The following is a 12,993-nucleotide window of genomic DNA, read 5'->3' on the forward strand; positions in this document are numbered from 1 at the left end:
TCGATGACGCACTGACTTTCTTGGGTTATCCTGGGTGGCTAACCCTCCGGGGTTAAAAATCCGAACGAAATCTTATCTTATCTTATACTGCATGTTAACTCGACTCTGCAAGGAAAGGAGTGAATGTGGCAAGTTCTTTCTGACATACATCACACAACAGTTGGTTGACCTTAGGTTATAAGCTGCATATCCAGGCAAGTTTGGTGGAGGTGCTCCATCTTTCAATCTACATTCCTGCAAACAGATGACATCAATATTCTTGGTTGCACTAATATGATGTAAGTCAGGCAACCGCTTCCTGATGGAAGCAATGTTCCATGAAAAGATTTGTAATGTATCCATTGTAGTGAGTTATTACAATCTCTTGCTCATGAGATGGTAAAACTATTATGCTTTGGCTACAGGCAATGAATCTTGCGTCTTTGTAGTTGATTAGTGGTTGTTTAAATTTCGGTGTAAAGCACAGGCATTCTTCAAGTCTTCCTTTCTGCTGTGGTATTGCTGTTCTGAAATAATTAGTAAGTTAATTCAGGTATACACAAATAAAGTTACATAGATTATCATACATAGCAGCATATGTGTAAAGTACCTGGGATAACCTAAAAAAGTCAGAGTGACTTATTTCTATTTGGGTCCTTTTACCTTATTGTTATAATATAATGGTGATAATATTTTATTATTACACTTTAAAGGAGATATACTAGGAATAAGGGAAGACTACATGTGTGTTAGCTAAAAAAAAATAATTCTCCTCCCTTTCTGTAGCTATATTCATTAGACACCTTTTGGCTCTCTTCTTGAACTGGTTCATGCTATGACTGGCTTTGATATATGCAGGCAATCTGTTCCATTCACTTATTGATGTACAATAAAAGGTGTTTGAAGCCTGACCACTAACTGTGGGTACTACAAAATTGTGCTCTGTCCCTTAGGACTATGATTGCTTTGGTTCCCAGCCTTGACAAAATTGGCAGCAAGATATTCTGGACATTGTGAGCAATTTTATAAATTTGGCTTAACTTCAGTTTTTACTCTGTCTTCAACATTCAGTATATCCAGTTGTTGTAATTCATCCTGGCCTACATGTTCTCTTGGACCCAGGCCCAGGATGAATCTTACCATTTTGTTTTGGGTGATTTGCAGTCTATCTTTCAGTTTTATTGTCAAGGCAGAGTACCATGAAGAGCAAGCATAGCCCATATGACATTGTATAAGGACTAGCATAAGGTCCTGCGAGCCTCAGTAGGTAGACACTGTGCTTGTCTGTAAAGGAACTTCAGTCTGGTATTCACTTTCTTTACTACACTGTTCTCTATCAATTCTCCTGACATGCATGGATTCCAGATATCTTACTGAAGAAACTGAAGTGATGGGTTCCCCATTACACTGGTCATTAAAATTATTTATCCTTCTCAGTTTATGTGTCGTGCTAAAGAGTATGGCTTCAGTTTTCTCGAGGTATAACGATAATTTGTTGTCTACTAACCATTTGCTGCAGGGCACAAGTTCCTGTGTTAGCTATATCTTGTGGGTCTTTACCTGGTGTGGAAAATATTTTAATTTTCCGAAACTATAGTGCCTAATAGGTGTTTAATGTGTCTATATGGGTCAAAAATGTATTTAAAAATAGAGTAGAACCAAGAGTTCCCTTTGCGCATGCGCGGATGTGCGGGGGGTTTGGTGGACTCGGGCCATGGGGGAGGCGGGAGTGTTTTGAATGTGGTGAGGAGGCTGGGAAAGCATGGAACCACGAAATTGGCATTCACGGCGGCCTAAGGATTAATATAGGCCTCATTTCATAATAGGAAGTGTCATAACTGTTCCTGGTGGAGAGTGAGGGAACGTGATTTACGGGACCACGGTAATAGAGTGGTAAAATGAGTGAATAAGGGTAGGACCGATGGTGACTGGAGCGTCACCATGGACTGTGTCCCGGGGAAAATTACCCTTGGTTTAATCATCACTCATCGGTCTCAGATCTTAATGGAGTGATCTCTAATGGGTATAATAATTATGAGAGGTTAAATCGTCTTGTGAATGGTAATGTAATCAGTGATAATAACATTGAGTTAAGAGAATGCGGGATGTGAAATAGATCGCCCTGCTCCGAGAGAATGTGTGATTTGTACCGAGGATAATGAAGTTTTATGGAATCACGACTTCTAAACCGGGACAAACCGACGGATACCTCGTCCTGCTGGAATGAGAACCGTGTCAGTGTAGCAGAGCATCGAAATGAGATGGTGAATGGAGGAAATAAGGAGTATCAATCACCCACAGTTAAGTAACCCTTCTAGTTATAACAGACTGAGGCTGGCCAGTTAGGTTATGTTGTAATTGGATAGGTTATGAGTGATCCAGCTACATCAAGTGACCACCAGAGAACATCTGGTAAGTGGTGGGATTATGTACAAATGTTTTTCCTTGATGGATGTATCCAGGTGTATCCTACCCCCCCCCCTTCATTCAGCTAAACTAATATAATCTATACAGTCCACAATTAATTAGTAGCACCGTACTTGTGGGTGCTATCCAATCCATACTGGTCTCGGATAGATATGGATAAGATTGTGAGGTCGAAGGAACCACTTGCCGCGACCAGGGGTGGTTAAGTTTTCTCACATGTCTACACGGGGTGACTACGGTAAACAATATGGTTGTCTCCCAATGAGATTACTGGTATGTATATAATGTTGAGGTACATACAGGTAAGCACCCTAGAAAATTTTCCACATCTGCCCGTTGGTCCTTCCTGAACCGGAGGCAATCAGTGAAAAAATTAATTGTATTAATTACTTAATAATTAAGTGACTGATTGAAGGAAGTGGGTGTAGGGTGCACAAGTTTAATCGATCGTGTGATGGATGATAATTAGCCCAATTAATTGCTAGCACATGTGTTGCTAGGATTTATACAAGAGTAAAGTGCAAGAATTACTCTTATAAGGCGCCTACTTAAGTTGTATAATCAGTGATTAATAATTCTCTAACCATGACTGGATCTAATGGAGTTAATGTGGCTGACAAGTCCGTGAATTTTAGAGTAATGAAAGCATCATTACAGGCTATTAAAAGCCATGTGACGAAGGCATTTGATTTAGTGAATCAAAGAACCGTGAACCCTAATGAATTAAAGTTATATTTAGATGCTTTAGAGAGTAGATTTGATTGGTACAAATTGTGGTTTAAAGACTGTGAAAGAGATCTGCTAGAGAATTGTGCAGATGGAATGGAAATGAATGTTTTAATTAATCAACATTACGAATTGGAAGAAAAACTGTCTTGTAAAAGTAAGGCTTTGAATAAATTAAAGGGTGTAAGCCAGGCAGTTGATCAACCTATTAATGCAAAGGGTGGGTTTGCCAAAACCTCCATAGTACGGTCTGGAGGAAATCAGACTAGGTCGGCAGGAATTAATTGTTCAATTGCAGACCAGTCAGCCAAACAGTTCTAAGGATATAACACATAATGACTCTGAAGTATCTGTCAAGTCTCAAAAGGGAAAAATAATCCCAGAGGTAATAATCATAGTTAAGAGTTAAATAGGCACATATCAAGTCAGGAATCAGTAATAGTGGTTCCTCACATCAAGGTAAGAGGAGTAAGTACCTCAGTAAGTGTAACCCAGTTAATAAGAGGTCAGGCAAGGAAAAGAGAGACTGCCTCTTCTGCCAGGGTACTCATTTCACTAAAAATTGTAATGCCTGTAATTCATGGGATATTAAAGTGGAAAGAATGAAAGAACTTGACAGATTTATCAGATGTCTAGACAATCATAATGTAAAGGATTGTCATACTAAATTGAACAGTTGCTATCAATGCAACAAGGGAAAGCACCATACAGTTATGTGCAGGGTTGTATGTGATTCTTATAATAATGGTGACAATAATGATAATGTTAATAACCCTGACACTACAGTGACTGATGTAAAGGTTGCAGCTAATGGCAATAATGATGGCCTAGCTGAGGTAGCCTTGCCGGTACTGGATGTAATAATTCAGGATAAAGGGCATAAATCCAAAAGCATGCGGCGTCACTCTCCTCAACACTGGTACAGGCCATGTACTATATTGCAGACTACCGCCTAGTAATAATGACTAGAAGTAGTGAATACGTCACGGTGTCTTGCTCATAAAAGGTCAACCCAGTACAAGTATTCTTCTATCGAGAATGATGTTGAACCAGTCTAATTTGTGGGAGCTGGACAGCATGGGGATTAATATAAATGAGTTAAGTCCAAATGATTCCTTTACTCAGGAACAATACCTGAAGGATGTTAAATGTGAATCTGGACATTACTGGGTACGACTTCCGTGGAAGCTCGACCGTCCAGAATTACCTACTAATTATAGGATGGCGTATGGACAGTTAAAGGGCCCAGCTCTGCGAACTGAGCAAGACACCAAAATTGTTGACTGCTTATAATGATATAATTAATAAACAGTTAAATAATAAATTGTTCTTACTTCAGGCGACGATAAATGCACACCTTAAGTACACAGGTGGTCCACTGAGCGAAGTAATTGGGTAAATAATCTTATGTGGACAATTTCCGGGTGTGACGTCAACTGAAGAGGAACTAATGAGGATATGTGAAGGGGTTAATGAAATAATGCAGTAAGGTGCTGGGACTGACTTGGGATACTGAGAGAGACTTGTTATTGTTAAAGTCTCAAAATTCCAGTATGCCCAATAACTTAATCCAGGGAGCATAGGCTTATGCCCCTGAGAGAATGGAACAGTAATTAGTCCATTTTGAGGGATCAATAAATATGGATGGCCATGGAGTTGAAGTACCTATATGCAGTAATGTGCTGGGGCTGACTTGGGATACTGAGAGAGACTTGTTATTGTTAAAGTCTCATAATTCCAGTATGCCCAATAAATTAATCCAGGGAGCATAGGCTTATGCCCCTGAGAGAATGGAACACTAATTAGTCCATTTTGAGGGTTCAATAAATATGGATGGCCATGGAGTTGGTGCCTATATGCAGTAATGTGCTGGGGCTGACTTGGGAAACTGAGAGAGAGTTGTTATTGTAAAGTCTCATAATTCCAGTATGCCCAACAAATTAGCCCCGAGAGCATAGACTTAGTGTTGTACCTTACAATAAGAGGGAAATTGTTAATACCAGAAGCATGGAGGCTTGAGTGTGCTTTGGATGGAGCCCTACCTGAGGAGTTAACAGGTGGAAAGAATTAATGGGTGATTATGTAAATATCAATGTTGGAGTTCCCAAGCCAGGTGGCCAGTGAAGATGGGAAAATTGTACTCCACATTATGTAAGGCCACAAGGCACGATAATGTAGTAATTCTAGGAGACTTTAACTTTAGTCATATTGATTGGAATTTCTTGACTGGGAATTTAGAATCATACGACTTCTTAGAAGTATTTCAGGATTGTTTTTTGAAGCAGTTTGTGACAGAACCTACAAGGGGAAATAACCTACTTGACTTAGTTATGGCAAACAATGAATCCCTTGTTAATAACTTAGAAATTTCAGAGGAACTGGGTGCTAGCAACCACAAATCAATTACATTTAGCATTGAATGGAAGTACGATAGTAGCGATAACTCAGTAACAGTCCCAGATTTTCGCTTAGCAGATTACGATGGGCTTAGAGAACACTTATCATCTGTTGACTGGGGTAACGAAGAGAGCTATCAATATGACAGTTTTCTGAACACTATACATGCTGCTCAAAGAGCGTTTATCCCATATAAAGAAATTAGATCAAATAGAAATGACCCAAAATGGATGAATAATAGGCTCAAATATCTACTAGGGCATAAGAAAGGAATTTATAGGCGTATCAAAAGAGGTGAGGGTCATCTTATGAATCAGTATATTGACATTAAGAGGGACATTAAAAAGGGGATAAGAAAAGCTAAAAGGGACTATGAAATTAAAGTTGCTAGGGATTCTAAAACTAACCCAAAAAGTTTTTTCCAGGTCTATAGAACAAAAGTTAGAGATAAGATAGGTCCCCTTAAAAATAACTATGGGCACCTTACTGACAAAGAGAATGAAATGTGCTTGATTTTAAATAATTATTTTCTCTCAGTTTTTACACAGGAAGACACTAACAATATTCCAGTAATTAATTTTTACAGTGGGCTAGAAGAAGATAAATTATGTAACATCACAGTCACTAGTGAGATGGTTGTGAAGCAGATAGACAGACTGAAGCAAAATAAGTCGCCGGGTCCTGATGAGGTTTTTCAAGGGTTCTTAAGGAATGCAAAATGGAACTCTGTGAACCATTAACTAATATTTTTAATTTATCTCTTCAAACAGGTGTAGTGTCTGATATGTGGAAGATGGCTAATGTAACTCCTATTTTTAAAACAGGGGACAAGTCGTTACCGTCAAATTACCGCCCAATAAGCCTGACCTCAATTGTAGGCAAATTACTAGAGTCAATTATAGCTGAGATTATAAGAAGCCATCTCGATAAGCATAGCTTGATTAATGATACTCAGCATGGATTCACAAGAGGCCGGTCTTGTCTAACTAATTTATTAACTTTCTTCAGTAAAGCTTTTGAGGCTGTTGACCACAATAAAGAATTTGATATTATTTACTTAGATTTTAGTAAGGCTTTTGATAGAGTTCCGCACCATAGACTGTTAAAGAAAGTGGCAGCTCATGGCATTGGGGGAAAAGTGCTCTCGTGGATCGAGTCATGGCTCACTGACAGGAAGCAGAGAGTGTCCATAAATGGGGTTAAATCCGAGTGGGGATCTGTAACAAGTGGCGTTCCACAGGGATCAGTCTTGGGCCCGTTGTTGTTTATAATATATATCAATGATCTTGATGAGGGAATTACTAGTGATATGAGCAAATTCGCCGATGACACAAAGATAGGTAGGATAATTGATTCAAACGTAGATGTTATGGAACTTCAGGAGGATTTAAACAAACTCTATTCTTGGTCAGAAAAGTGGCAGATGCAGTTCAATGTAGATAAATGCAAGGTTCTGAAGCTTGGGAGTGCCCATAACCCTAGTACTTATAAGTTAAATGATGTAGAACTTAGCAATACAGATTGCGAAAAGGACTTGGGGGTTATGGTGAGCAGCAACCTTAAACCAAGACAGCAATGCCTAAGCGTACGTAATAAGGCAAATAGATTACTGGGATTTATATCAAGAAGTGTAAGCAACAGAAGTCCAGAGGTCATACTGCAGCTTTATACATCATTAGTAAGGCCTCACCTAGATTATGCAGCTCAGTTCTGGTCTCCGTATTACAAAATGGACATAAATTCGTTAGAAAACATTCAGCGTAGGATGACTAAATTAATACATAGCATTAGAAAACTTCCTTATGAAGAAAGATTGAAGACTCTTAAGTTACATTCACTTGTTAGACGAAGAATGAGGGGAGACCTGATCGAAGTGTATAAGTGGAAGATAGGTATTAATAAAGGGGATATTAATAGGGTCTTGAGGATGTCTCTCCAAGAGAGAACCCGCACTAATGGATTTAAATTAGGTAAGTTTAGATTTAGAAAGGACATAGGAAAGTATTGGTTTGGAAATAGGGTAGTTGATGAGTGGAACAGTGTACCTAGTTGGGTTATTGAGGCTGGGACTTTGGGTAGTTTCAAATCTAGGTTGGATAAGTACATGAGTGGGAGGGGTTGGATTTGAGTGGGACTTTCACATCAGAGCTTATTTCTTGGGTGGCATTGAAAATTGGGTTGGGGAAATGTTTTGTTAGTGGGATGAATTGTAAAGGACCTGCCTAGTATGGGCCAACAGGCCTCCTGCAGTGTTCCTCCTTTCTTATGTTCTTATGTTCTTATGACCTCCGCCCGGCCGCAGTGTGGAAAATATTTTAATTTTCCGAAACTATAGTGCCTAATAGGTGTTTAATGTGTCTATATGGGTCAAAAATGTATTTGAAAATAGAGTAGAACCAAGAGTTCCCTTTGCGCATGCGCGGATGTGCGGGGGGTTTGGTGGACTCGGGCCATGGGGGAGGCGGGAGTGTTTTGAATGTGGTGAGGAGGCTGGGAAAGCATGGAACCACGAAATTGGCATTCACGGCGGCCTAAGGATTAATATAGGCCTCATTTCATAATAGGAAGTGTCGTAACTGTTCCTGGTGGAGAGTGAGGGAACATGATTTACGGGACCACGGTAATAGAGTGGTAAAATGAGTGAATAAGGGTAGGACCGATGGTGACTGGCGCGTCACCATGGACTGTGTCCCGGGGAAAATTACCCTTGGTTTAATCATCACTCATCGGTCTCAGATCTTAATGGAGTGATCTCTAATGGGTATAATAATTATGAGAGGTTAAATCGTCTTGTGAATGGTAATGTAATCAGTGATAATAACATTGAGTTAAGAGAATGCGGGATGTGAAATAGATCGCCCTGCTCCGAGTGAATGTGTGATTTGTACCGAGGATAATGAAGTTTTATGGAATCACGACTTCTAAACCGGGACAAACCGACGGATACCTCGTCCTGCTGGAATGAGAACCGTGTCGGTGTAGCAGAGCATCGAAATGAGATGGTGAATGGAGGAAATAAGGAGTATCAATCACCCACAGTTAAGTAACCCTTTTAGTTATAACAGACTGAGGCTGGCCAGTTAGGTTATGTTGTAATTGGATAGGTTATGAGTGATCCAGCTACATCAAGTGACCACCAGAGAACATCTGGTAAGTGGTGGGATTATGTACAAATGTTTTTCCTTGATGGATGTATCCAGGTGTATCCTACCCCCCCCCTTCATTCAGCTAAACTAATATAATCTATACAGTCCACAATTAATTAGTAGCACTGTACTTGTGGGTGCTATCCAATCCATACTGGTCTCGGATAGATATGGATAAGATTGTTAGGTCGAAGGAACCACTTGCCGCAGCCAGGGGTGGTTAAGTTTTCTCACATGTCTAGACGGGGTGACTACGGTAAACAATATGGTTGTCTCCCAATGAGATTACTGGTATGTATATAATTTTGAGGTACATACAGGTAAGCACCCTAGAAAATTTTCCACACCTGGCACTAACAGAGCACTGTCATATGCATACAATTGAAGTTTGCATTAACACTGATGGATATGTCATAAACACAGCAAAGGAATAGTAAGGGACTCAGAATACTACTTTAGGGAGCTCCGCATGCTATCGGCAGAGGTTCTGATTCTGTTTTGTTGCTTTTGACAATTTGTCTCCTGTTGTTAAGGTAGGTGTGGAAAATTTTCTAGGGGTGATTACCTGTATGTACCTCAACATTATATACATACAAGTAATCTCATTGGGAGACCATATTGTTTACCGTAGTCACCCCGTGTAGACATGTGAGAAAACTTAACCACCCCTGGTCATGGCAGGTGGTCCCTTCGACCTCACAATCTTATCCATATCTATCCGAGACCAGTATGGATTGGATAGCACCCACAAGTACGGTGCTACTTATTAATGAATGAAGGGGGGGGGTAGGTTAAACATGGATATATCCGTCAAGGAAAAACACTTGTACATAATCTCTCCACTTACCAGATATTCTCTGGTGGTCACTTGATGTAGCTGGATCACTCATAACCTATCCAATTACAACACACCCAACTGGCCAGTATCAGTCTGCTATAACTAGAAGGGTCACTTAACTGTGGGTGATTGATACTCCCTACTTCCTCCATTCACCACCTCACCCCGATGTCCCGCCACACCGACATGGTTCCCACTCCAGCAGGACGAGGCATCCGTTGGCCTGTCCCGGTTTAGAAGTCGTGACTCAATGAACTTCATTTTCCTCGTCCCGGGAACGAGGTCTAACGTGCTCACTTGGAGCAAGGCGACCCATCTCACTTCACGCACTCTCCCAACTTAGCGTTATTATCATTAACCACATCACAATTCACCAGACGATCTAACGTCTCACAACTATTATACACACCAGAGATCACTCCACCAAGATCCGAGACCAATGAGTGAGGATCAACTCACGGGTACTTCCCCTGGACACACACCATGGCCGTGCACCAGTCACACCCGGTCGAACCATTATTCACTAATTTCACCACCCTTCCACGGTGGTCCCGTAAATCACGTTCCCTCACTCTCCACCAGGAACAGTTATGACACTTCCTATTATGAAATGAGGCCTATATTAATCCTTAGGCCGCCGTAAACGCCAATTTCCTGGTTCCATGCTTTCCCAGCCTCCTCACTACATTCAAAACACTCCCGCCTCCCCCATGCCCCGAGTCGACCTCTCCCCCCACACATCCGCGCATGCGCAAAGGGAACTCTTGGTTCTGTCCTATTGTCAAATACATTTTTGACTCATATCGACACATTAAACACCTATTAGGCGCTATAGCTTCGGAAAATCAAAAAAATTTCCACAGTAGGACTTAAACCAGTCTACAGAACCAATGCCAATAGCTTGAAGTTTCTTACATAATATGTTGTGGTTGACAATATTGAAGGCCTTCTGCAAGTCTAAGGTTACCATTCCTATGAGGTTCCCGATCGACATTTTAGTTCTCATGTAATCCATAAGATTAATTGGGGAAGTGTCGGTTGAGTAAGATCTTCTAAAGCCTGATTGGTAACTATGGAGAATGTTGTTGTCATTAAGGTACTTAACTACTTGACAGTACACTGCCCTCTCTAGAATTCTGGATATTACGCTGAGTATTCTAACAGGCCTATAGTTGCTTACATCCGATCTACTATTTTTCTTGAAGATAGAAATAACTCTGGCCTCCTTGAACCTTTCCAGTACGGTATTAGTGGTGATGGACAAATTTGTCAGGTGAGTAATGGGAGCTGGCAATTCAGAGGCACCATCTTTCAGGAACTTAGATGAGATATTATCTGGGCCGGTGCTCTTAGTTTTTTTTTTTTTATATTTTATTTAAAACCAATACAGTTTAACATAAAAATAAAGAAACAGTATGGATCTCAATCAAATTAACAGACAAACGGATTGCACCTATATGCTCGCAAGATATTACTGCTAAACATACAACAAGAACTTACGGCAAGAACATAGCTACAAAAAATGCTGTCACAGGGTCATGAATTGACATATATACACATTCATTTATGCAAAACCTTGCATATATATAAATTGTACATATAACATGACATCTGACAAAGGCTCAATACACTAGAACATAAAATATACAGAGAAGTTATATCAGTTAAATCCCATCCTTTGCATTAATCAAAAAAGCAAAACCTAACATCATAATCTTACTAGAACATCTACATACGTATCCCTAACAATACAGCTTTACATATACCAACATACGAATAAACAGAAAAAGAATACATCTTAGAACACAAAATCTGAAGCGCAATACTGTTACAATAAACCCATATATAAAATCTCTGACACAAAAGGACTATGTCACTAAACCGTCTAGATATGTCTGTATACCATACAGACTAAAACTTAACATCAAGAACTTAGCATTGACACCAAACCGGTATCAGGGTACAGACCATAATTATAAACTTTAATAAGAATCGAATCATACATATGTAAAGTATTACATAACGTCTGACCCATGACAAGGGCTCAATACAATAAAAAGGGATACACACACACACACACACACACACACAATTTCACAAAATTACATTAATCAGATGCACTGTATGCACAAAGCAAAACAGTATATAAGTATATCTCATCATGCAAAAACCCAGCACCTAACATAAATACAAACTAAAACACACTTTTCAAAGTTTATTCTCTATAAGGATTACAATGCTGAGTTTACAGAAATTTGGTTATTGTGATGTTTACATGTAGTAAAATAGTGATTACAGAGTGTACCACTAGAACGCTTAGCATGGCTAGGCATTTCGGGCAGACTTAGTTTTATTCTTAATTGTAAAATATTACAAATTATGAGGTAAGTTGGTATTATGGCTAAGTGACTAAATACTAGTTTGTGAGTTTAGCAATGTGAATGCTTTTGTTTTGGCACAGTACATAGTTTCAGTATTGGAGTATCACAGGATTCATTATTTTAAGATTGAGATTAATATTTCTGTTTATGGTCAAATGGGTGAGTGAGTGTAAGTGTGAACCACCAGGTGGTATTCGTGTAGTTAGTTGACGGGGTGTATCAGGGAGATAAGATGTTTTCTAATGGTAGTTTTGAAGGTGATGAATGTGTCTGCAGTTCTAGAGTTCTCAGGTAGGGTATTCCAGATTTTAGGGCCTTTGACATACATTGAATTTTTGTAAAGGTTTAGTCGGACACGGGGAATGTCGTAGAGATGTTTGTGTCTGGTGTTATGCCTGTGGGTTGTGTCACAACTATCAAGAAAGCGTTTTAGGTCAAGGTTGATATTAGAGTTTAAGGCCCTGTAGATGTAGATTGCACAGTAGTAAGTGTGAATGTACTGAACAGGGAGTAAGTTTAGGTCTATGAAGAGTGGGGGGGTGTGTTGCAAGGGATGGGATTTAGTGATTATTCTTACTGCAGCTTTTTGTTGGGTTATTATTGGCTTTAGGTGTGTTGCTGCAGTTGATCCCCAGGTACAAATAGCATAGGTGAGGTATGGATAAATAAGTGAGTGGTATAGTGTGAGAAGGGCGTTTTGCGGCACATAGTATCGTATCTTAGAGAGGATCCCAACCGTTTTGGATACTTTTTTGGTTATATGCTGGATATGGGTGCTGAAATTCAGGTTGTTGTCAAGGTATAAGCCTAGGAATTTGCCCCCATTATTTCTGGTAATTAGAGTGTTGTCAATCTTAATGTTAATTTGTGCATCTCCTGCTCTGCTACCAAACATAATATAGTAGGTTTTGTCAGTGTTAAGCATAAGTTTATTGGCTGTCATCCAAGTCGATATTTTGATCAGCTCCTCATTCACAATGGTGTTGAGGGTGGCAAGATTAGGGTGAGAGATGACATAAGTCGTGTCGTCAGCAAAGAGAATGGGTTTCAGGTGTTGGGATACATTTGGAAGGTCGTTGATGTATATGAGGAAGAGCAG

The sequence above is a fragment of the Cherax quadricarinatus genome, unplaced genomic scaffold, assembly GCF_038502225.1.
Source record: "Cherax quadricarinatus isolate ZL_2023a unplaced genomic scaffold, ASM3850222v1 Contig166, whole genome shotgun sequence".
NCBI classification, from domain to species: Eukaryota; Metazoa; Arthropoda; class Malacostraca; order Decapoda; family Parastacidae; genus Cherax; species Cherax quadricarinatus.